This window comes from Nycticebus coucang, chromosome 23 (genome assembly GCF_027406575.1).
Source record: "Nycticebus coucang isolate mNycCou1 chromosome 23, mNycCou1.pri, whole genome shotgun sequence".
In the NCBI taxonomy this organism is placed as follows: Eukaryota; Metazoa; Chordata; class Mammalia; order Primates; family Lorisidae; genus Nycticebus; species Nycticebus coucang.
This window is the reverse complement of record NC_069802.1, coordinates 9,250,143-9,272,856: the sequence shown is the minus strand read 5'-3', so window position 1 is coordinate 9,272,856 and position 22,714 is coordinate 9,250,143. Positions and strand designations below refer to the sequence as shown.

At 36.6% G+C, this 22,714-nt stretch overlaps 1 protein-coding gene and 1 non-coding gene across 2 annotated transcripts in view; both read right to left on the bottom strand.

Annotated features, from left to right (window-relative positions):
* Nucleotides 1–22,714, bottom strand: part of KCTD8 (potassium channel tetramerization domain containing 8) — a 274,488-nt gene that overhangs the window by 137,054 nt on the left and 114,720 nt on the right. The gene's annotated exons all lie outside the window — the stretch shown is intronic.
* Nucleotides 5,829–6,019, bottom strand: LOC128576165 (U2 spliceosomal RNA). The gene has a single exon (XR_008377275.1). It is a non-coding gene; the product is annotated as a U2 spliceosomal RNA (small nuclear RNA).

Below are 22,714 nucleotides of genomic sequence, written 5' to 3'. Positions count from 1 at the left end.
TCTCTATTCCACAGTCAACTAATGTTAAATCGTTTTCCTTTTTAGAAAATCTGGAGATTAAGTTGTCAAGTATTATACTTAAAATTTTATTATATAATTCATCAACTTTGGTCATTATTTCCCACCTATAAAAGATGAAAAAATTAGGAAATGTACAAAATTACTCGTCTTCCTTTCTTTCTATGTACAAATCTATTTGAATTTGCCATTCTAATTTCTTACTGAGCTTTCACTTATTTACTCATACAACAGATTATATTTTTTTAATTAACACTGAATAGCATCTTCAGAGTTTCTCAAAAGTCAGCCCTAAAGTCACCATACACAGGGAAAATGGGAAACTGTAGCTAAATGTACCTTTATTTACAAAATATTCATTACGAAATTTTAAAAAGAGGTGCCCAACACACAGAGAATATTTTGTAAAATTTTGTAAGGTACAGTTAGCTACAATTCCCATTTTCCCTGTGTATTTTGACGTTAGGGACAACTTTTGGGACATCCTGTACATTCACCTGGATTTAAAAAACAGAAAATGAGCTGCTTAGCCTCAGTCAATCTTTCCTTTCATTTTCAAAAATGTCTAGTTGAAATCAGGAGCTGACATACATAGTAAGTTTTAATGAACACAGCCATGCACATTTGCTTGTGTAATTTCTACAGACACTTTCATGCTATAATAATAAGAGGTGAGTAGTTAAACAGAAACTAGATGGACTGCAAAGCCTTAAACTACATCATCCTTTGGTTAAAAAGTTTGCCAATTTTTGGTCAAGACTGCCCTTAGGCTATGTGATATTTCTTTCTCATCCTTAATTCTCATTCACTAGTAGCTGTGCTCAGATATATCACTTTCTGTGTTTAGGAAAGAATTTTCAGGATTTATCTTGATTCAAAAACTCCAATTGCTAGGTATTTGATTTACAATAGGAAAAAAATGTATCTATCTCAGGTTTTCTAAAGTGTTTACTTACTAAATTATCTGGTTAATTCACATTGGTCAAAAATATTCATGTGGGTCTTTGCATTTGGTGATTTTGAAGTTGGAAGTTGTCTGGACTCCCTTGGGAAACTCCTAGTTATCTCTGGTGTCCTGAGCTCCAATTTCTATAGTATCCTGTACATAATCCTATGTAGTCTGCTTCCTATATTCCAACTGTGTTATAAAACTTCAGATCTACCACTTGTGTTATTTCTTGTTTATTATCTCTGCAACAAGATTGCATCTTCCATTTTCATGAAATTTCTTATAGGTCTAGGGAAGCTTTGGAAAGATGTGAGCTAGATTTTTGTTCTCAAGATGTCATCTAGAACATAAAACTCAAAGAAAAAGATTTATAAGGAGGAATAATCAATACTGCTATAGACTGCAGACTTCAAGTGAGATGTCAGCAGAAAAGTGGCTCTAGATATAGAAACAAGAATGCCACTTGTTACCTAGGAGATAGCAAGTTAAGTATAATAGTGAGGGAAGAGTGCAGAGAGCAGTAGCTTTAGGAATGACTGAGATTTGAAGAAATAGATAAAGTGAACATGCTTAACACTTTAATGCTTAACTGTGAAGGACAGGAGAGAAATAGACATGTATGTGACTGGAGATACATTATTAAATTGTGAACTTCGACTATTTATTGTTATTGCTTCTCCTTCTAAGAAAAATATAGGAGAGAATATATCAAACACAAAAGTGGAAGAAACTTTCAGGCAGAAAGGTAAAGAAGAAAGGATGAAAGAAGAGGAATAATTTATGAAAATGTACTCCCTTTAAGAAACAGAAAAGGGCTGGATGCAGTGATTCATGCCTGTAATCCTAGTACTCTTGGAGGCTAGAAAGGATTGCTTGAGGTCAACAGTTCAAGACCAACCTGAACAAAAGTGAGACCTCGATTCCTACAAAAAGTAGAAAAATTTGCTGAGTGTGGTGGTGGCACAGCTACTTGGGAAGCTGAAGTAGGAGGATTGCTCGACCCAGGAGTTTGAGGTTGCAAGGTCACAGGGAACTGTGAACGTGCCGCCACTGCACTCTAGTCAAGGCAACACCGAGCAAGACTCAAAAAAAATTTTTTTTAATTCTCTGTAAATCCTAATTATAAAGCCTTTGTCTGACTTGTAATATGCAAATAGCTTTTCCCATTCTGAAGGTTGTCTATTTGCTTTGGTTGTTGTCTCCTTAGCTGTACAGAAGATTTTCGGTTTAAGTCCCATTTACTTATTTTTGTTGTTGCAATTGCCACGAAAGTTTGCTTCATAAAATCTTTCACCAGGTTGAAATCTTTAAGTGTTTTTTTCACACATTCTTCAAGGATTTCTATTGTTTCATGCCTTAGATTTAAATCTTTTATCTATCTTGAAACAATTTTTGTGACTGATGAAAGCTGACGGTCCAGTTGCAGTCTTTTACATATGGTTATCCAGTTCTCCCAGCCCCATTTATTGAATAGGGATTCTTTTCCCCAGTGTGTGCTCTTGTTTGATTTATCAAAGATCAGTTGGCTCTAAGATGTTAGTTTCATCTCATGGTTTTTTATTCAGTTCCAAATGTCTATGCTATATTTTTGTGCCAACACCATCCCGTTTTGATCACCATGGACTAACAATCCCATACATCACTGGGCAAGATACATTAATATAATGTCTTCTCTAAGGAAGACAGACAAATGTCTGACAAACTTATGCTCATTATCCCTAATAATCAGAGAAAGGCAAATCAAAACCACCCTTAGATATCACCTAACCCCAGTAATATCAGCTCATATCACAAAGTCCCAAAACTGCATGCAGATGCTGGCACTTATGTGGAAAGGGGGGAACACTCTTACATTGTTGGTGGGACTGCAAACTAATACAGCTCTTTGGAAAGAAGTATGAAGAATCCTCAAAGATCTCAAATTAGACCTCCTATTTGATCCCTCAATCTCACTAGTAGGCATCTACCCAGAAAAAAAATCATTTTATCATAAGGTCTTTTGCAGTAGTTTATTGCAGCTCAATTTACAAATGCCAAGATGTGAAAACAACCCAAATACCCATCAACTCAGGAATGGATTAACAAATTATGGTACATGCATACCATGGAATACGATTCAGCCATTAAAAAGATGGTGACTTCGCATCTTTTGTAATATCCTAGATGGAGCTGAAACACATTCTTCTTAGTAAAACAACACAAGAATGGAAAACCAAGAATCCAATGTACTCAATACTAATATGAAGCCAGTAGATGATCTGATGCACGCTCATATAGATGAAAAACTCATTTCAATTCAAGTTGGAGGAAGGGGTAGTGAGTGAGGGGGAGTGAAGGGTGTTGGGTGCTCTCACTGAATGGGCATGGGGTGAGGATGTTTGGAACACTTTTTGTGTGTAGGACAAAACCATGAAAAGGACTCTACCGAACTAAATCAAATATGGTGACCTTGTCCTGGTTGTTTGTACCCTCAAATTAACCTGAAATAAATTTACTCAAAGAAAAAAAAAAGAAAGAAAGAAGCAGAAGAGAATAGAATCCTAGCACAGATGGAAGAAGAATTCACTGGAGGTAAGATAAAGAGGAAAAAATGATGGGTGTGGATGCAATCTAGTAGTTGATGGCAGTAATTTAGAAAGGTTTTCATGGCAATATTATTTCTATGTGAAATATAAGCTGACAATGGATGGTAGGTATTAGGTAATCTAGGAAGTTCAGAGAGGGTTGAAATAGCTGCCACAGATAACAGAAGAAAGAAAGGACTTGGATAACACTGAAGGACTGAGGAAGTGTTCAGGGTCCAATTCAGCATAGGTATCATTCTTCTGCAGTGACAGAAGCTTCAGTTTCTAATTTCCTGAAATAGCTTTCCAAGGCCTAAATAAGAGTGCAAAGGAGGAACCCAGTTGGAGTTTTACATAAGAGGGAACTAGGAGATTAGCAAGAGACGAACTAAAATTTGACCATGGGTTTAAAATAAATAGAGAAAGAAGTAAAAATAAGAGGTGACTAATAGGAAGAAAAAGTAGAGGCTTTAGTGACTGAGTACTTTTGAGATTAAAAAAAAAAAAAATACAAGACATTACGAAAACATGGAGTGAGAGAGTTGCAGAAAAAGAAGCTGTGATTAGAGTGCAAAATGCATACATTAAAATAACAAAGAGGATTTCTATGCCAAGACCCTTTCCTGGTGTTGGAGAAAAGAAGTTACCTAATTAGATTCTTAGATCCAGTTGAAGAATTATTGTGGACTTCTCAATGATGAAACATTCAAATCTCAGAAAGGAAGAGTTTACATAATGCCAAAAAATGAGGACTCTAGAAATTGAAAAGCACAGGTGTTTCCATAGCCCTTCCTAGTTTTTTCACAGTCTCTCCTTGTCTCAGTGGTATTTCCAATGAGAAGGGAACCACCAGAGAATGGCAGGTCTATCCATTCCTGTAGGGCTTCGAATCCTGGAGTAAGTCATTCCTTTTCATTCCTTCACTGCCTGTGTATCCTTTTAGACAATTACACACAAAGAAAATGACCCTTTTGTGGAAAATTTCTAGAACCCCAGATCTGGGGAAAATATTTTTTAATGTCGAACCATGTTCTTTTCAGGGGCACTTACAAAAGTACATTTCAGTCTTTTCTTCAATAGAAATCTCACTTTAAATTCTGGCACTGCTCTGTATTATGAAAAATAGATGTTCTGATTGAAAAATGTAGCTATGCCTAGACATTTGGACTTTTTTCTTATAAATATTATGAAATAAGGCATCATACATTTTGGTGGTTTAGAGAGAATCACTGAAAAACAGACCTCACCCAATAAAGCATTTTTATATTGTAAGTATAATTACAGCCTGAGAGGACTCCCCTAGATTTATTTTCAAGAAAGGTACTGAAATTGAAAGACTGGGATGCCTGGCACTTAAGCAGTAGTTGTGCATAAAAAAACTCAGAAACAGTGTCAATGAATCTATAATACATCATTGGGTGATGGTGACTTAAAGTATGGTAGAGAGGGAAATGCAAAAACAAAAAAAATCACTGTTTATTGTGATTCTAACAAAAAAGGTTTTATTAAAACTTCTTTTCTAATGAAGTTTTGTTCATATTTGTTTATTTTTTAGAGACATTTTAGGAAGGCAAGCAAAGGACAATCAGATTAATATGACAGTGAAAGTAGGAGACCTGACAAGATAGCATTCCCAAGTGGATTTGAACTTGTTCCTTGCAGTGATCACATGTGAGGTACCATTTGTTCTTAGCAACTTTCACTGGTGACCCTAGGGGAATGCTTCCTACAATAGTTTGCCTATTGCTTCACTCCATTTATTTCCGTCTGAATATTTGTCTTAATACCTGTTTTATTTTTAGTTTTTCTCTCCTCTCTCTTTTATTTAACCTTCATTATAAATACACATGAGCAATTAAAGTAACTTTGTTTCCATTCTTTTCTAAGTTCTTCTGGAAACTTCCAGCATACTTACAAGATATTGATAAAGAATATATGTAATAGACTGTGCATACTTCAATTTTAGAGTTAGTGAATAAATATTCATCATAAAATTTCCTTCAAAATTTTTTGATGCTTAACCTTTCCCTCAATTGCCACTTATGTTGTTCCTAATTGTATTTTAAGGATAAAGATTCTTTTACCCATGCTCTCAGATTGATATTGACTTCCCCTCAGAGACTTTTAATAAATGTGTTGTCTTCTTTCTGTCAGAATTTTTAAAATGTCTGAATATTTGGCTGCTTAATATTCACCAGTATGTTATTAACGTATTCTCTTTTAATGAGTGGGGAATTTGGAATCTGAATGTTCCAATTTCAAGCTGGCTTTACATTATTATTTTTTTTTTTCATGGGAAGGGGCGCATCATTCCTGGAAGTACTGCAATACCAGGTCAATGCATGGAGTGGATGGAACAAGCTCCTACTCCAACTCCCTGCTCCAAAAATATATTTACTATTTTGTCCTCAGATAGAGGAGGCATCAGATATTAAGCTGATGAGAACAGATACTACACTTGATCTTAGCCAAAAGGCCAAAAAGGGATGGCCTTAAATTATTAACTGTGATTTTAAACAACCCACTGTAGAGAGTGGGCTACGAGGTGGCAGGGACCCCAGGGCCTGGGAAGTGTTCAGAGAACGACCTCCAGCTGCTTTCCTCCTACTAAGTTGACATGCTTTCCTCCTATTAAAACAGCATGTTTATCTCCTTCTTAGATGTTTTTCCAGAAGTCATGTATCTCTTTCTTTACCTAGTTAGTCTTTAGAAATTATGCAGAAAACTATGTGACACTTCCCTTTTATTTCTTTTCTTTAACATGCTAACAATGTTATGCAGTAGAACCATTAACAGAATGAATTGTTCTTGATAAAGTTATTTACATTTTCCAATCATACTGTAAGACCCAAAATATGTTTTTTGTCTAAGCTACTTCATCATAAACAACCCTGCTGAGATACTATAAAATAAAGCTGATTTTATATTTTGGGGCTGGTTTCAGTTGTGACTGCTCCGAACCTTCCGATCCCATCCTTGCCTCTCATATCTTTTCTCTCATTCCCCTCTCTGTTTTGTTCTCTTTCACACTGATTTGTGATAACCCACTTTTGAGATTCCTAAATTTTATTTTCTTCATCCAATGACGGTGATATGTTTGTCCAGGCTAGCACATGTCATTGATTTAAAAGATCAGATCAGATTACTTAAGCATAAGAGCAAGTAAAGTGGAAAGAATAATCTTGATTAAGGCAAGAATTTCTACATTTTTCTTACCTCTCAATTTTTTAAGTTCTGTTGAAAAGAACTTCAAAAGTACCATTGTTTGTTTCAATATATGCAACGCAGATGTCTAGCAGGAGGTATTTCTTTGCTGGTTTGGATGGAACTTGGATGTACAAACTGGAGTACCTCGGGTGTATATGGAAGTCCCTTTAAAATACAGGTGGAATCCAGGGTAAGAGACAGGAATTAAGACTGCAGGTTGGGGGCTGAGGAGCTCCTCTCCCAGCATTGCTGTATTCTAAAGGTCTGAGTCATTGGAAAATTTTAAATTTAAACCTGGCCCTCCAGGTTCTTATGAATATATATTGGTCAAGTATGAAAGTAGAACCTATTTCATTTAATAATTTTCTAATTAGATATATGACTTTATATATCAGACTTATATATTCTTGCCCCAGGTCCAGCAGTGTTAGTGCCAGGAAAACTAGGCCTTACTCTCTCCCCACTCTTAGAAAATATTTACATACAGCCCTACAGAAGGAGATGTATCCTGATCTCCATAATTCATGGAGGATATAATCAACCTAGTGTTAAGGCATAAAAAACCAGAACAAGACAGAAACCTGTGCAGATAAAAAGTATGCCTTTAATCTGCTTGAAGAGGTGAAAAAAAAATTCAGCTCACTGCACTTCTCCTGATAGAATCTCTGAATATAAAGGAAAAACAACTGTGACCAAAGAAGCCATTGTGCAAATGTCCAGATCTCAGAGCTACTCTGAAATGTTATGGGAACTATAAGTATGCCATTGCTTCTTTTTTTATATTCACAACTTCACACTGTATCTATCATTTTTTGTTTATTTTATTCATTAAATAGATTGAGCATCTTCTACTTTCTTTTTCTTTTTGAGAGTCAGTCTCACTATGTTGCCCTCTGTAGAGCGCTGTGGCATCAAACTCACAGCAACCTCAAACTCTTGGGCTTAAGCAATTCTTTTGCCTCAGCCTCCCAAGTAGCTGGGACTATAGGCACCTAGCACAACGCCCAGCTATCTTTTGAATGCAGGTGCCATTGTTGTTTTAGCTGGCCTGGGTGAGGTTCAAACCCAACAGCCTCCGTGTATGCGGCCGGTGTCCCACCCACTGAGCTATGGGCACCGCCCAAGCATCTTCCACTTTCAATGAATCTTTTGCACATTTTTAATATATATCACTTTAAATTTGGGGTCACTTTTATCTTCATAAACACAGTATCAAAGACAGTCTGGTTAAATGTGATTGTGTGCCTGTATGCACATTTATTTAGGTAGCTATCTATATACTTCTGAATGAATTTTTACTTAAAATCAGAATTCTATTGTCTACCATACGGATTAGAATTTAGGTTGATTTTTTAGTGAAAGTGATCAATTTACGAATTAGAATTTAAGTTGATTTTACGGATTAGAATTTAGGTTGATTTTTTTAGTGAAAGTGATCAATTAAAACCCACTGTATGGAAAAACCTCTGATCTACTCCCACACATTTTACTTACCTGCAGAGTTGTGGGCCTGAATTATCAAGATAATAGTCCAGTCCCTACTCTCTCCGTTCCATTACTTATGCAATTTAAAGCTAAAGTATCAGTTTATTTTTTGTATTTCTGCTCCACTTTTCTTATACAAAGAATTAGTGTTTTCTTCCTCTGCTTTACGCCCTAATAGTTTGTATAGTTAGTTCTTTTCTCTCCTCTTATTTACTACTTTTGTCCATAACAGATACTCCTGTCTTTCCAATACATGAACATCTGAAGGCAAGCTGTTTTCCAAAAAGATTACCATGCACTAGTAACAGGTATTCTGACAGTGACATTAACCAGCTCATATTCCTCGTTCCTTTACTTTTTCGAATGAGAAAGCTAATCTCGTTATGTAAGAAGTCATTACTTCATCTGCTCATCAGCTGTTTCTGACATGCTCCAGTTGGCTCTCAGTTCGGAAATAAAATTACACAAGGATGAAAATGAAGCCTGTTTCAGAACACTTTCAAGGAAGATTTGTTCCTCTAATGTGCTCTCTGCTGAAAGATACGGTTTTTAATTTGTAAGAAAATAAAAATGCAGTTCAAACAGTTGAAGCGCATAAAGTCAGGGGTCAACAAACTTCTAATTTTGATAGCATGAAAGTTTAAGCTCTTTATGAAGTGAAATTGAAAACACAATTTTTGCTGTGTTCTACTTCCAACCGTTGGGGAAATTCATCTGAAGACAAAGTCAAGTCAGTTTTGGATCGTTCAGTTTTCTATGCAAGCTAGCTTCCATTTTTTTTCTAAGTAAGTATTAAACACATTAACTTCATCCTCAGCAGTTCTATTTCCTTATAATTATAGTTCTGTGCTTTGCACTTTCTGGCAAATGAAATATTTCTACTATGATACATGGAGTAATAAAGAAAGTTTGCATAATGTTTCCCACAATAGCTCCAGTTGCAAGAGCTTTTATAAATATTGAAACTGAAAGCGAACCCTAAGGGTATATTGAAATAATCAAGGCTCAGAAAGAACATCAGAATCTGAGATAAAGTTACTTATTATTATTAGTTTATTTAAATTTTTATGGACAGCAGGAATTAAGAATATTCAGTCCCTGGAAAGAAACTTTTCATATTAACATCCCAGATTTTTCACTAACTAGGTGTCTGATCTTGGGTAAGTTATTAATGCCTGAACAAAAATAGCTTATAACTCATACAATTGTTAGGAAGATTTACTGTATCATTACAAAGAGCCATCATTTACCGAGTATTTGCTTTGTGTCAGACACTGTTATAAGCAATATATATTTGGTAACTTTAAGAAAATTTTAAAATATTAATTTCCAAAGCACATTGAGGATTTATGCACTGCTTCAGGGATATTTCTTTTATAGGAAATAAATTAATTCCTGCATCTCACATCAAATACTATTTTTTTACTAATATTGAGATGGCTTATATGTAGATCCAAATCCTTGCATTGAAATACAAACACATAATGGTTAGAATTACTGTCTACAGAAGACGCTCTGCACAAAACATCAACATAAAAGTAAACTAACTCATAAAATTGTGTTCTTAAAATATAGGAACACTTTGTGATTTGTAAATTAAGGTTCAATAAAGTTGAATGAAAATTAAACAATCAATCAAATAATTGTTAAGTTTGTTGATGGAGCTGGCAACCACGTTGCAATCAACTCTTCTTGACTGTGACCAACCGATTCAAACTAGAGAAAGGTCTCCACACAACTGAGAACTGGATGACACATCACTCCCAAATATTTGGCAATCCCAGTGGCTCCCCTCCATGTTTGAAACAATTTCACTCTGTACAAGTAGGACTTCTATAAGACGTACAGACGTTATCACACATAGTAAGTACCCAATAAAAATGAAGAGTTTTCCATTAGAACTCAGCTGAGAAACAAGTTCCTTCTAATCAGCGCCATCCAAAGAGTTGTGTTTAAGCCTCCACCAATCATACATGTCGCTGAACTGAGCTGGGGAAATGGTTCCAGCTTTTATTAAGTTGAATCTTAACTATCTGCAAGTTACTTTGAAAAATTCATTAGTCCCTTACCATTTTAGAGCTCTGAAATTTCCTTCATCATTGGCTGGTAGTAGAGGCTGAGTTTGTCTAATTTCCTTCATCACTGGCTGGTAGTAGAGGCTGAGTTTGCCTATCACTTCACTGTGATGGCAGAATGATGTTCCAAAACAAAAAGAATTGGCTTTCAGTCCTTGTTCTTTAACCACTTACGTGACATACTGTGCAAGTCATGTACTCTCCCAAAACTAATGTTTTTCCATCTAAATAAATGACAGACTAAAATTTCTTTCTTAAGATCTTGCTAAGTTTTGGTGTCATGGTAAGACATCATATGAAGCAAGAGTGTTCTTTTTGGAACTTACCTCAGCAAAGTGTTAGCTTAGGATTTTGAAAAAGTTAACAGGTTTCAATATTTTAAGATAAATTCTCTTTATCTTTGTTAAAGATTTAAAAAAAAAGCTTGCTGTTTTCATTTCTAGAATTGGTTGTTTTTGAAATGCATTGAGGTATCAAGAAATGATCGCTCACAAGTAAACTTCATTTCTGGCAAAGACTAAGATCCTTAGGCAGTATTCTTTGAGAAAAAGGAAAATCCTTCTCTCTCATTTTGCACATTTCTTAGTAAGTTTGTACTGCCTTCTTTTCTACTTCTTTTTAGGTTTTTCTGTAAGCATTACTTTCATTGACATCAAGGTAAGCTAAACTGTTAAAAATAAATGCTAATGAATATGAAAACAGTTTGTAAATTGTAAAGCTCTATGGAGATATAATATATCCATTATTCACATATTCTTAATTCTATTCAGACATATAATTAACCCTTAGGTTTCTTTGTGAAGCTACATTAAAAATGAGGACACTCAACACAAATATTTGTACTATATCATAGGCAATTAAAACAAACTTATTGAATAAAGAACAAAGTAAGAGGTATATGCGAGCACCTGTTATAGATTTAACATTAGCAATACTATATTAGCATAATTTTCTTAGGATCCAAAGGACTCAAATCAATAGATTTTATTTCTGTGTGTCATAAGGCCAACATGATGAGGTGATGACATCCAGTGAAGCAGAAAACTAGATATTAAGATGTAATTAAAATTAATAATATGCTTTTTATAACTAATACAGGCAAACACTTATTAAAAAGCAGGCAGTAAATCTGGAAATTATATATTTTTTTGGATTTTACTTTTAATAACATAAAATCTCCATATAAAAAAACCTGGGAATAGGCATTAACACATAAAATATAAAAATCTCGTGAAGCCAGCTTTCCACAGAGGCTCCCATCCAGAAGGAGAGTTAAAGGACAGAAATTTAGCAAGTAACCTGGTGGATTAGAGCTGCACCAAGAGAGAAGGTTGCAGAGCACACATCAACCCCGCTGAGGTGACCTGAGACCCTAAGGATACAAACAAAAGGTACAAAATCCATCACCAAGTGGATGGGAGTCCCCTCCCCCATGAGAATGGCTCCGAGTGCCCCACAAATAAATGAGCAGAGTTAAAAGTTCCTCCCACTATAATCCACGGGAGAAACCCTAGAAAAACTGGACTACCTCCCCTTACTAGGGTGCCACGGCGTTCTCCCGCCAGGCATAAAACTGTATAAAACTGTATATATTCTCTTCCTGCAATTCTGAACTCCCAGCACTCCCCTCCACTCTTACTCAGAGGTTTGGAGGCCTGTCCCGCAGAAGTCAAGATTCTTGGGTGATTTCTCAAGGGGTGTGGACAGGGCCTGGACTGCAGCTGGTCAGTGCTGACTCTGGGGGATGGGAGTGAGGAGAGGACGGTCAGCTGAGAGGGAACCACACCAGAGCAGTGGTGTCCTGAGGTGCAGAGCAGCAGCCATCTTTTGGCAATAATAGGACTCACTCCCAGATATTCTGAAGCCACATGCCCTGTTCCCCTGGGCAACCAGAGGAGGCCGGACACCTACTCAGGTGGCAACCACTGGTGGAAGATCTGGGATGGAAATGCAGCCCCTGTGAGTAAAGGGTTTGCCTGAGGCGGTACCAGCCTGGGTGGAGCATGGGGACTAGAAACGCACATGCAGAGCCGGGAAGTTCCCAGGGCGGGGCTGACCCAGAGGACCACTTTACTAAGCCTAAGACGCACCTGGACCTCAGGAGATCGTCAGCCTATAGGCAAAGGAAGACAGGAGGCTAGAACTGAAAGGTAACCGAATACAAACCTGCAGAAGCGAAGACAGGGCCTGAGGCACAGGCTCTGGGAACTCAAAACAGCTTCTCTTCTGCAGGGGAAGTTAGCAGGGACAGAAACAAATTCCTGCAAAGTTGTTCTGTTCTGTTCTATCAGTAACATCAATCGGGGTGGGGCTGAAACTAAATGAACACCCCCATCCTCCATCAGCGACTGACGTTGTCAGGTCTCACCTTCCCCTGCTAGATAGAGGCAGAGCGCAGCAGCCTGGCTGAGCAGAAATAGATTTCCTTGTGATTCAGGCAGGTGCAAACCCCTGGAGTATCTGTTCACTACAGGTAACTGGGTCAAAGCCCTGCAGGACTATCAGTGACTGAATGTGACAGAGGTGCAAGGTGGGGAAGGAGGCATCAAACTTCCTAGACTGATCTATGTGCTGGGTGGGTCCTCCTAACTCCATAGAGCACTGGACCAAGACATATCTGAGTAGTCACCAGATGCCTGCTATCCAGTTGCCAGAGACCATTTAAACTCTCCCACCTGAGACAGGTACTGACTGAGACAATTGATTTGGACCTTTTGAACTGAGCCAATTGCCCGAGGACTATTCAGGTGGTGCCCTGGGTGAGAGGTTGTAGTAAGGTTTGATTTTCCTTATCTAATTGTTGCCTATGGGGGGCAGAGTGAATTAATTGCTGGTATTTCTCCACAGATGAGACTTCAACCTAGAGTAACTGTTTCACTAGGGTTGAACAGAGACCAGCTGAAAACAAGACAGAACCACTTAGCCCCACCACACCAAACAGATCCCCAGTTTCTCAGGCCAGAACACTGTACGGGTCCTTGACAAAGCTCCAAGGGAAAATCAAATGGTGTAAAACAATCATGGGGTGGAATCAGCGGAAAAACTCTGGTAACATGAATAACCAGAATAGATCAACCCAACCAAGGAAAGATATGGCAGATGTAACTGAAGATCCCATCATAAACAGCTGGCCGAGATGTCAGAAATTGAATTCAGAATTTGGATTGCAAACAAGATTAATAAAATGGAGGAAAATTTGGAATTAGAAATTCGAGGAGCAATTCAAAAGTTGGAATTAGAAATTCGAGGAGAAATTCAAAAGTTGTCTCAAGAATTTAATGAATTTAAAGACAAAAACAAGAAAGATTTTGACACACTGAAGCAAGAATTTGCAGCCCTCAAAGATCTGAAAAATACAGTAGAATCCCTCAGTAACAGAGTGGAGAAGCAGAAGAAAGGAATTCTAACATTGAAGACAAAGCCTTTGAACGTTCCCATACTTTCAAAGAGGAAGAGAAATGAAGAGCAAAAATGGATCATTCTCTCAGAGAGCTCTGGAATAATTCAAAGAAGGCTAATATCCGCCTCATTGGAATCCCTGAAAGTGATGAAGTGGCCTCACAAGGCACAGAAGCCCTTCTCCATGAAATTATGAAACAGAATTTTCCAGACATGCCAAGAGATTCTGAAATTCAGAGAGCAGACAGTTTCAGAACCCCAGCACGACTCAATCCAAATAAGACATCCCCCAGGCATATCACAATTAACTTCACTAAAGTTAATATGAAGGAGAAAATTCTGAAAGCAGCCAGACGTAAGAAAGCCATTACCTACAAAGGGAAGAATATTAGAATGACTAAAGATCTCTCTGCTGAAACTTTTCAATCCAGAAGAGGGTGGTCATTGACTTTTAATCACCTAAAGCAAAATAACTTTCAACCTCAGATCCTGTATCCAGCTAAACTGAGTTTCATTTATGATGGAGAAATTAAATACTTTAATGACATTCATGTGTTGAAGAAATTTGCTATAACCAAAGCAGTTCTTCCGGATATTCTGAAATCTATCCTCCATAAAGACCAGCCCAATCCTCTACCACAAAAGTAAACTCACTCAGAAACTTTTGATCAAACTCCAACTTCACAGTGGTGAAAGGATTAAAAATGTCCATTGGACTTTCGAAAAATTCGATACCCCAAATTTTACCAGACTTATCAATATTCTCCATTAATGTGAGCAGCTTCAACTGTCCCCTAAAGAGGCATAGGTTAGCTGATTGGATACAAAAACTCAGGCCAGATTTATTTGCTGCATACAAGAGTCACATCTTACCTTGTAAGATAAATATAGACTCAGGGCAAAAGGATGGTCATCCATATTTCAGGCAAATGGCAACCAGAAAGAAGCAAGTGTTGCAATTCTCTTTGCAGATACAATAGGCTTTAAACCAACAAAAGTAAGGAAGGATAAGAATGGTCACTTCATATTTGTTAAAGGTAATACTCAATATGATGAGATTTCAATTATTAATATCTATGCACCCAACCAGAATGCACCTCAATTTATAAGAGAAACTCTAACAGACATGAGCAACTTGATTTCCTACCTCTCCTTAATAGTTGGAGATTTCAACACTCCTTTGGCAGTGTTGGATCGATCCTCCAATAAGAAGCTGAGCAAAGAAATTTTAGATTTAAACCTAACTATCCAACATTTGGATATAGGAGACATCTACAGAACATTTCATCCCAACAAAACTGAATACACATACTTCTCATCCACCCACGGAACATACTCCAAAATCAATCATATCTTAGGTCACAAGTCTAAACTCAGTAACTTTAAAGGAATAGAAATTATTCCATGCGTCTTCTCGGATCACCATGAATAAAAGTTGAACTCAGTAACAACATGAATCTGCATACTCATACAAAAACATGGAAGTTAAATAACCTTATGCTGAATGATAGCTGGGTCAGAGATGAGATTAAGAAGAAAATTGCCAAATTTTTGGAACAAAACTACGATGAAGACACAATTCATCAGATCCTCTGAGATACGGCAAAGGCAATCCTAATAGGGAAATTTATAGCACTGCAAGCCTTCCTCAAGAGAACGGAAAGAGAGGAAGTTAACAACTTAATGAGACATCTCAAGCAACTGGAAAGGAAGAACATTCTAACCCCAAACTCAGTAGAAGAAAAGAAATAACCAAAATTAGAGCAGAATTAAATGAAATTGAAAACAAAAGAATTATACAACAGATCGATAAATCAAAAAGTTGTTTTTTAGAAAAGGTCAATCAAATAGATTACCTTTAGCTAACCTAATCAGAAAAAAAAAGAGTAAAATGTCTAATCTCATCAATCAGAAACAACAATGACAAAATAACAACAGACTCCTCAGAAATTAAACAAATCCTTAATGAATATTACAAGAAACTTTATTCTCAGAAATATGAACATCTGAAGGAAATTGACCAATACTTGGAAGCACGTCACCTTCTAGGACTTAGCCAGAATCAAGTGGAAATGTTGAACAGGCCAATATCAAGTTCTGAAATAGCATCAACCATACAAAATCTCCCTTAAAAGAAAAGCCCAGGATCAGAGAGCTTCACGTCATCATTCTACCAAACCTTTAAAGTGGAATTAATACATATATTACTCAACCGGTTCCAATATGTACAAAAAGAAGGAAGACTACCCAACACGTTCTATGAAGCAAACATCACCCTGATCCCCAAACCAGGAAAAGATTCAACGAGAAAAGAAAATTATAGACCAATATCACTAATTAATATAGATGCAAAAGTATTCAACAAGATCCTAACAAACAGAATCCAGCAACACATCAAACAAATTATACATCATGACCAAGTCGGTTTTATACCAGGGTCTCAAGGCTGGATCAAAATATGTAAATCTATAAGTATAATTCAGCACATAAACAAATTAAAAAACAAAGACCATATGATTCTCTCAATTGATGCAGAAAAAGCTTTTGATAATATACAGCATCCCTTCATGATCAGAACCCTTAAGAAAATTGGTATAGAAGGGACATTTCTTAAACTGATAGAGGCCATCTACAGCAAACCCACAGCCAATATTATATTGAATGGAGTTAAATTAAAATCATTTCCACTCAGATCAGAAACCTGACAAGACTGCCCATTGTTTCCACTGCTCTTTAACATTGTAATGAAAGTTTTAGCCACCTCAATTAGAGAAGAAAAGGCGATAAAGGGTATCCATATAGGATCAGAAGAGATCCAACTTTTGCTCATTGCAGATGATATGATTGTATATCTGGAAAACACCAGGGATTCTACTACAAAACTCTTAGAAGTGATCAAGATGGGAGGCTGAGGCAAGAGAATCGCTTGAGCCCAGGAGTTGGAGGTTGCTGTGAGCTGTGTGAGGCCATGGCACTCTACTGAGGGCCATAAAGTGAGACTCCGTCTCTACAAAAAAAAAAAAAAAAAAAAGAAGTGATCAAGGAATACAGCAGCGTCTCAGGTTACAAAATCAACATTCATATATTGGTAGCCTTTATATATACCAATAATAGTCAAGCTGAAAAAACAGTTAAGGACTCTGTTCCATTCACAGTAGTGCCAAAGAAGATGAAATATTTGGGAATTTATCTAACAAAGGATGTGAAAGATCTACATAAAGAGAACTATGAAACTCTAAGAAAAGAAATAGCTGAAAATGTTAACAAATGGAAAAACATACCATGCTCATGGCTGGGAAGAATCAACATTGTTAAAATGTCCATACTACCCAAAGCAATATACAATGTTAATGCAATCTCTATTAAAACTCTACTGTCATACTTTAAAGATCTTGAAAAAATAATACTTCATTTTATATGCAATCAGAAAAAACCTCGAATAGCCATGACATTACTCAGAAATAAAAACAAAACAGGAGGAATCACGCTACCAGACCTCCGACTATACTATAAATAGACAGTGATCAAAACAGCAAGGCACTGGCACAAAAACAGAGAAGTAGATATCTGGAACAGAACAGAGAACCAAGAGATGAATCCAGCTACTTACCGTTATTTGATCTTTGACAAGCCAATTAAAAACATTCGGTTGGGAAGATTCCCTATTTAACAAATGGTGTTGGGTGAACTGTCTGGCAACCTGTAGAAGACCGAAACTGGACCCACACCTTTCACCATTAACTAAGATAGACTCTCACTGGATTAAAGATTTAAACTTAAGACATGAAACTATAAAAATAACAGAAGAGAGTGCAGGGAAAAGCTCTGAAAAATCGGTCTGGGTGAGTATTTTATGAGGAGGACCCCCTGGGCAATTGAAACAGCTTCAAAAATACAGTACTGGGACCTGATCAAACTAAAAAGCTTCTGCACAGTCAAGAACACAGTAAGTAAAGTAAACAAACAGCCCTTGGAATGGGAGAAGATATTTGCAGGTTATGTCTCTGACAAAGGTTTTATAACCAGAATCCACAGAGAACTCAAACGTATAAGCAAGAAAAGAACAAGTGATCCTATTGCAGGCTGGGCAAGGGACTTGAAGAGAAACTTCTCTGAAGAAGACAGGCGCACAGCCTACAGACATATGAAAAAATGCTCATCATCTTTAATCATCAGAGAAATGAAAATCAAAACTACTTTGAGATATCATCTAACTCCAGTAAGATTAGCCCATATCGGGCAGCGCCTGTGGCTCAGTGAGTAGGGCACTGGCCCCATATGCTGAGGTGGCGGGTTCAAATCCAGCCCCGGCCAAACTGCAAGAAAAAAATAGCTGGGCATTGTGGCAGGTGCCTGTAGTCCCAGCTGCTCAGGAGGCTGAGGCAAGAGAATTGCGTAAGCCCAAGAGTTAGAGGTTGCTGTGAGCCGTGTGACGCCATGGCACTCTACCGAGGGCGGTACAGTGAGACTCCGTCTCTACAAAAAAAAAGAAAAAAAAAAAAAAAAGATTAGCCCATATCACAAAATCCCAAGACCAAAGATGTCGGCGTGGATGTGGAGAAAAGGGAACACTTCTACACTGCTGGTGGGAAAAGCAAATTAATACATTCCTTTTGGAAAGATGTTTGGAGAACACTTAGAGATCTAAAAATAGATCTGCCATCAATCCATAATTCCTCTACTAGGCATATACCCAGAAGACCAAAAATCACATCATAACAAAGATATTTGTACCAGAATGTTTATTGCAGCCCAATTCATAATTGATAAGTCATGGAAAAGCCCAAGTGCCCATCAATCCACGAATGGATTAATAAATTGTGGTATATGTACACCATGGAAAATTATGCAGCCTTAAAGAAAGATGGGGACTTTACCTCTTTCACATTTACGTGGATGAAGCTGGAACATATTCTTCTTAGTAAAGTATCTCAAGAATGGAAGAAAAAGTATCCAATGTACTCAGCCCTACTATGAAACTAATTTATGGCTTTCACATGAAAGCTATAACCCACTTACAACCTAAGAATAGGGGGAAGGGGGAAAGGGAGGGAAGGAAGGGGGGAGGTGGGCAGAGGGAGGGTGATTGGTGGAATTATACCTGCGGTGCATCTTATAAGAATATATGTGAAACTTAGTAAATGTAGAATTTAAATGTCTTAACACAATAACTAAGAAAAAGCCAGGAAGGCTATGTTAACCAGTGTGATAAAAATGTGTCAAACGGTCTATAAAACCAGTGTATGGTGCCCCATGATCACATTAATGTATACAGCTATGATTTAATAATAAAAATAAATAAATAAATAATATATATATGTATATATCTTCTAAATTTGACCTCACAGATTTTAGCTATAGTAGACAATAGTGAGTGTAACTCTCTCAATCTGGCCAGTGCATTCACTGTGTGTTCTATACAGAAATTGCTCCATCAATTCAGAAAGAAGAAAATGTAACAAGCCAGTCAGCATTTTTTGTTATCATTCTGTTTTTCATTGTAACTAAAAGCCTTGATTAGATATGTTATATTTAAGATAGACACATCTGAATTACACAGCTGGATCTTTTGATTAATTTCCAGGCATCAGTAAAACACTGTTAAAATGCCCCAAGAGATGTCACATGTGGCACATACCTCACTCATAAAAACTACACCCACACTAGTAGCTTGAAAACCCAGAGAAACGGTGTCCTTAGTTGTTCATAACCCTATTACTAGATCATTCTAATATTTTATTTTATCCTTCTAATCTAAAAAATATCAATTTTTTTTAAATTTATGACTTTTTAGAAAGTTTATATTTCTGGGATTAGTTTACAATTCCAGCTTTCATCAGAGCTTTGTTTTTCATAGATTATATCAGTATTCCAGAATATAAGGATATAACATTTTTTAGGGTCTCCAGGCCATCTCTGTGGTATCAATTATGATAAAAAAAAAGTAGTTAAAATGAAGTATATAGTTAAAGAGAAAAAAAACTAGTATCTAAAGTCATAGAGAACTGGGAATAAATCAAAATCTGACCTTTACCAGAGGTGTGAATTTACTTAACTTCTCTGAGACTCAGTGGATAGTTCTATAAATTAGGCATGAAAAAATGGGTACCAAAAAGGTTGCTGTAACAATTACATGAGGTGCTAGTATGTAAGGTATGTGGTGTGCAGTAAATGTAGGTACTCAGTTTCTTATTGGGGTAGTTTATGATAACAACATCAAAGGCCATGACAAAGGCAATGTGTCTGTGGGGTGAATCAGAACTCAGTTTCTCGTCTGAGCTAGAGAAGAGAGCACTTTGGTAGAAACACAATGTCTGATGTTTTATGTTAAGACAGGAAAACTTTCACTTTTGTAGATTAAACATGTGAGAATTTTTTTCATTGATGGCAAAGTTCTTCATAGTCCCATGGTACATTGAGAAGGCAGAGTAGCTTCACATGACTTCTAAAGAAAGGCCATGAAAAGACAATATGAAAGAAAAATGTTTAAAGCTATCTGCTCCTTCCCAGCTTGGCAATACCTCTTTGAATATTGTATATATTCTCTACATATATATTCTTCATCTTCTGCCCTCTAATACTGTTAGGAATAATAGAAGACCAGAATATTAAGCACACACACAGGTGCACCCAGTGTTGAGGACAATTTAATTCACTATTGATAGAAACAAAATTAGCTCTTACGCACTTTAACAATCTTACAATTGTAAAATTATATTCTTTTGGAAAATATGTCTGAACCATATAATATTTTTTATTATATTATAAAGCACTGAAGAAAAGATTTGGTCAGAGAAAACAGATGGTAGATAGGCTGTTAACAAGGGGATATTGTTCTTGAAACACAATGTGAATTCAAATCAATCTGCAAACAAAACTCATCATTTTTGAGTAGAGAACTCCCTGGTAGCCTTTCTTATTGATTTTGGACATGATAGAAATTCATACAATTTGCATATTTTGATTGACATTATATATATATATATATATATGTATGTATGTTTAGAAAGAGCAAGAGTGTGCAACCCTATAAAAATCCATGTGAATGACTATCTTTCTGAAACCAATTTGTTTTAAGTTTGAAATAAAACACAAACGATGAGGAATTAAAATACAGTTACTCCACAAAAACTAATAGATACCTCCAACTAAAATTCAGAACAAATATCTCTCAGATCATCAGTCGTTTACCAGACATAAAGTTTACAGTAGTGTGCTGAAAAAAATTCTCTAAGGAGTCAACCAATCTAAATGTCACTGAATGGTCAAGCAATAGCCTTGAGTTAGCCACTCATACTCTAAATTACAGTGTTCTTTACTATGAAGGAAGGAGTGGAAATAGAGCAGCCATCGTTTTTCCTGGTTTTTCTAGCCATTGACACCTGTTTGTGAAATGCTGTCAATATGTTCCAAACAGATGAGTGGATCTTCTCTGTTGGAATGAAGTTGAGAGAAATGTTGTCTGAGACCTTCAACCATAACCATTGTACATGACAATTATATAAGATACCTTAAACACTGCTTCACACACAATACTTCTGTCTCTAAAATTAATTAATCCTACCTCAAAATTTCACTCTTTTTTACACACAAAAAATTGTGATATTATTGAACGTTTTTCTTGTCAGTAGATTAATACAGGGAAAGTTCTCAATAAATGGTTATTGACTTGATGATGTCATCTGCAATTCTACCACACATTTGTGTACTATTTTACTTCTTACAAAGCACTTCCCCCCAGACTTTCTCATCCTTACACTTTCTTTTTAAATCAGAAATGAAGTAGGCAAGACAGGTTTAAATGAAGGAAATAAAGAGGAATAAGTTCCTTCTCACTGTATTAATCTTTCTCTTAAAAAAATTAAAATCCTCAATAGTTAAGAAAAAATACCATTACAGAAATTCCATTATGATTCTTTATAGCACCACATATGACACGTTTCAAATTCATATCACTGTTTCAAAAATGTTCTCTGTTTTGAGTTGGAAGCTGCAAACTTTTCTGAGTGTGCTAACCACTTACTGACCAACTCAAACCTCCCTGTGGTCAAAGGACAGTCAAACATCCTCGGGGACATCTGGAATGGCCCAAATGGGCATATGGAAAAGTTTTCCTTCAGTCTCCGTGTTCAGTGCACAGGTTAAGAAGAGGGGTAGAAAAGGTACAGAGAACAGAACCAATAGGAGATTGTGACTAGGAGCATGGGTTATGGTCAGTAAAGACTAGCAAGGTTCAAATTCCAGCCCCACCAATTAACTCACTGCATAAGTGGCAAGTTAATAATAATTTTCCTCCCTGGGAAAGTTACTTCTCCATGCCTCAATTCCTCCGTCTGCTAAATGACGATTAAATCAGACATTGTCTGTAAAATATTGAGTATAAAGCTTGGCATATCCTAAGTTGTCAGGTGATGTCAGCATATATATGTGCAAATATGTGACTGTGAATTTATACCACACATTATGCCTTGATAAATAGTGGGCATATACTCTCTTTCACTTAAGTTACTGTGAACTGAAGAAGTTATTGTGCTAAAGCTGATTTTTTAAACCCCACTATTTATGTATATAGTATGTTTGTCCTTTCCATATTTTTACTGGTGCCCAAAAGTGATCTTTGTACACTATATAACTACCATATGCACAAAATTGCATATAGTTAAAATAAATAGAAATATACACTGAATTAACAGAAAACGTCATATAATGGAATGATGCAAGTTTTAAAATCAGAGAGATGTGAGAGCAAATCCCATTTGTCATCTAAGGGCTTGTCTAAGCAACTGAACTTCTCTGTACTGGTTTTCTCCTTGTCAAAACATGAATAAAACATATCTCACAAACAAAAAAAAATGTTCTCTGTTTTACATGATAGAATGAGATGCTCAACTTACACACTACACATTTTGGGCTGGCTAGTTCTTTGCTGTGTAGTGCTGTCCTGTGAACAGCAGGATGTTTACCAGCACTCTTGGCCTTTACTCTCCATATTCCTTCTGCACTTCCTTATTGTGACA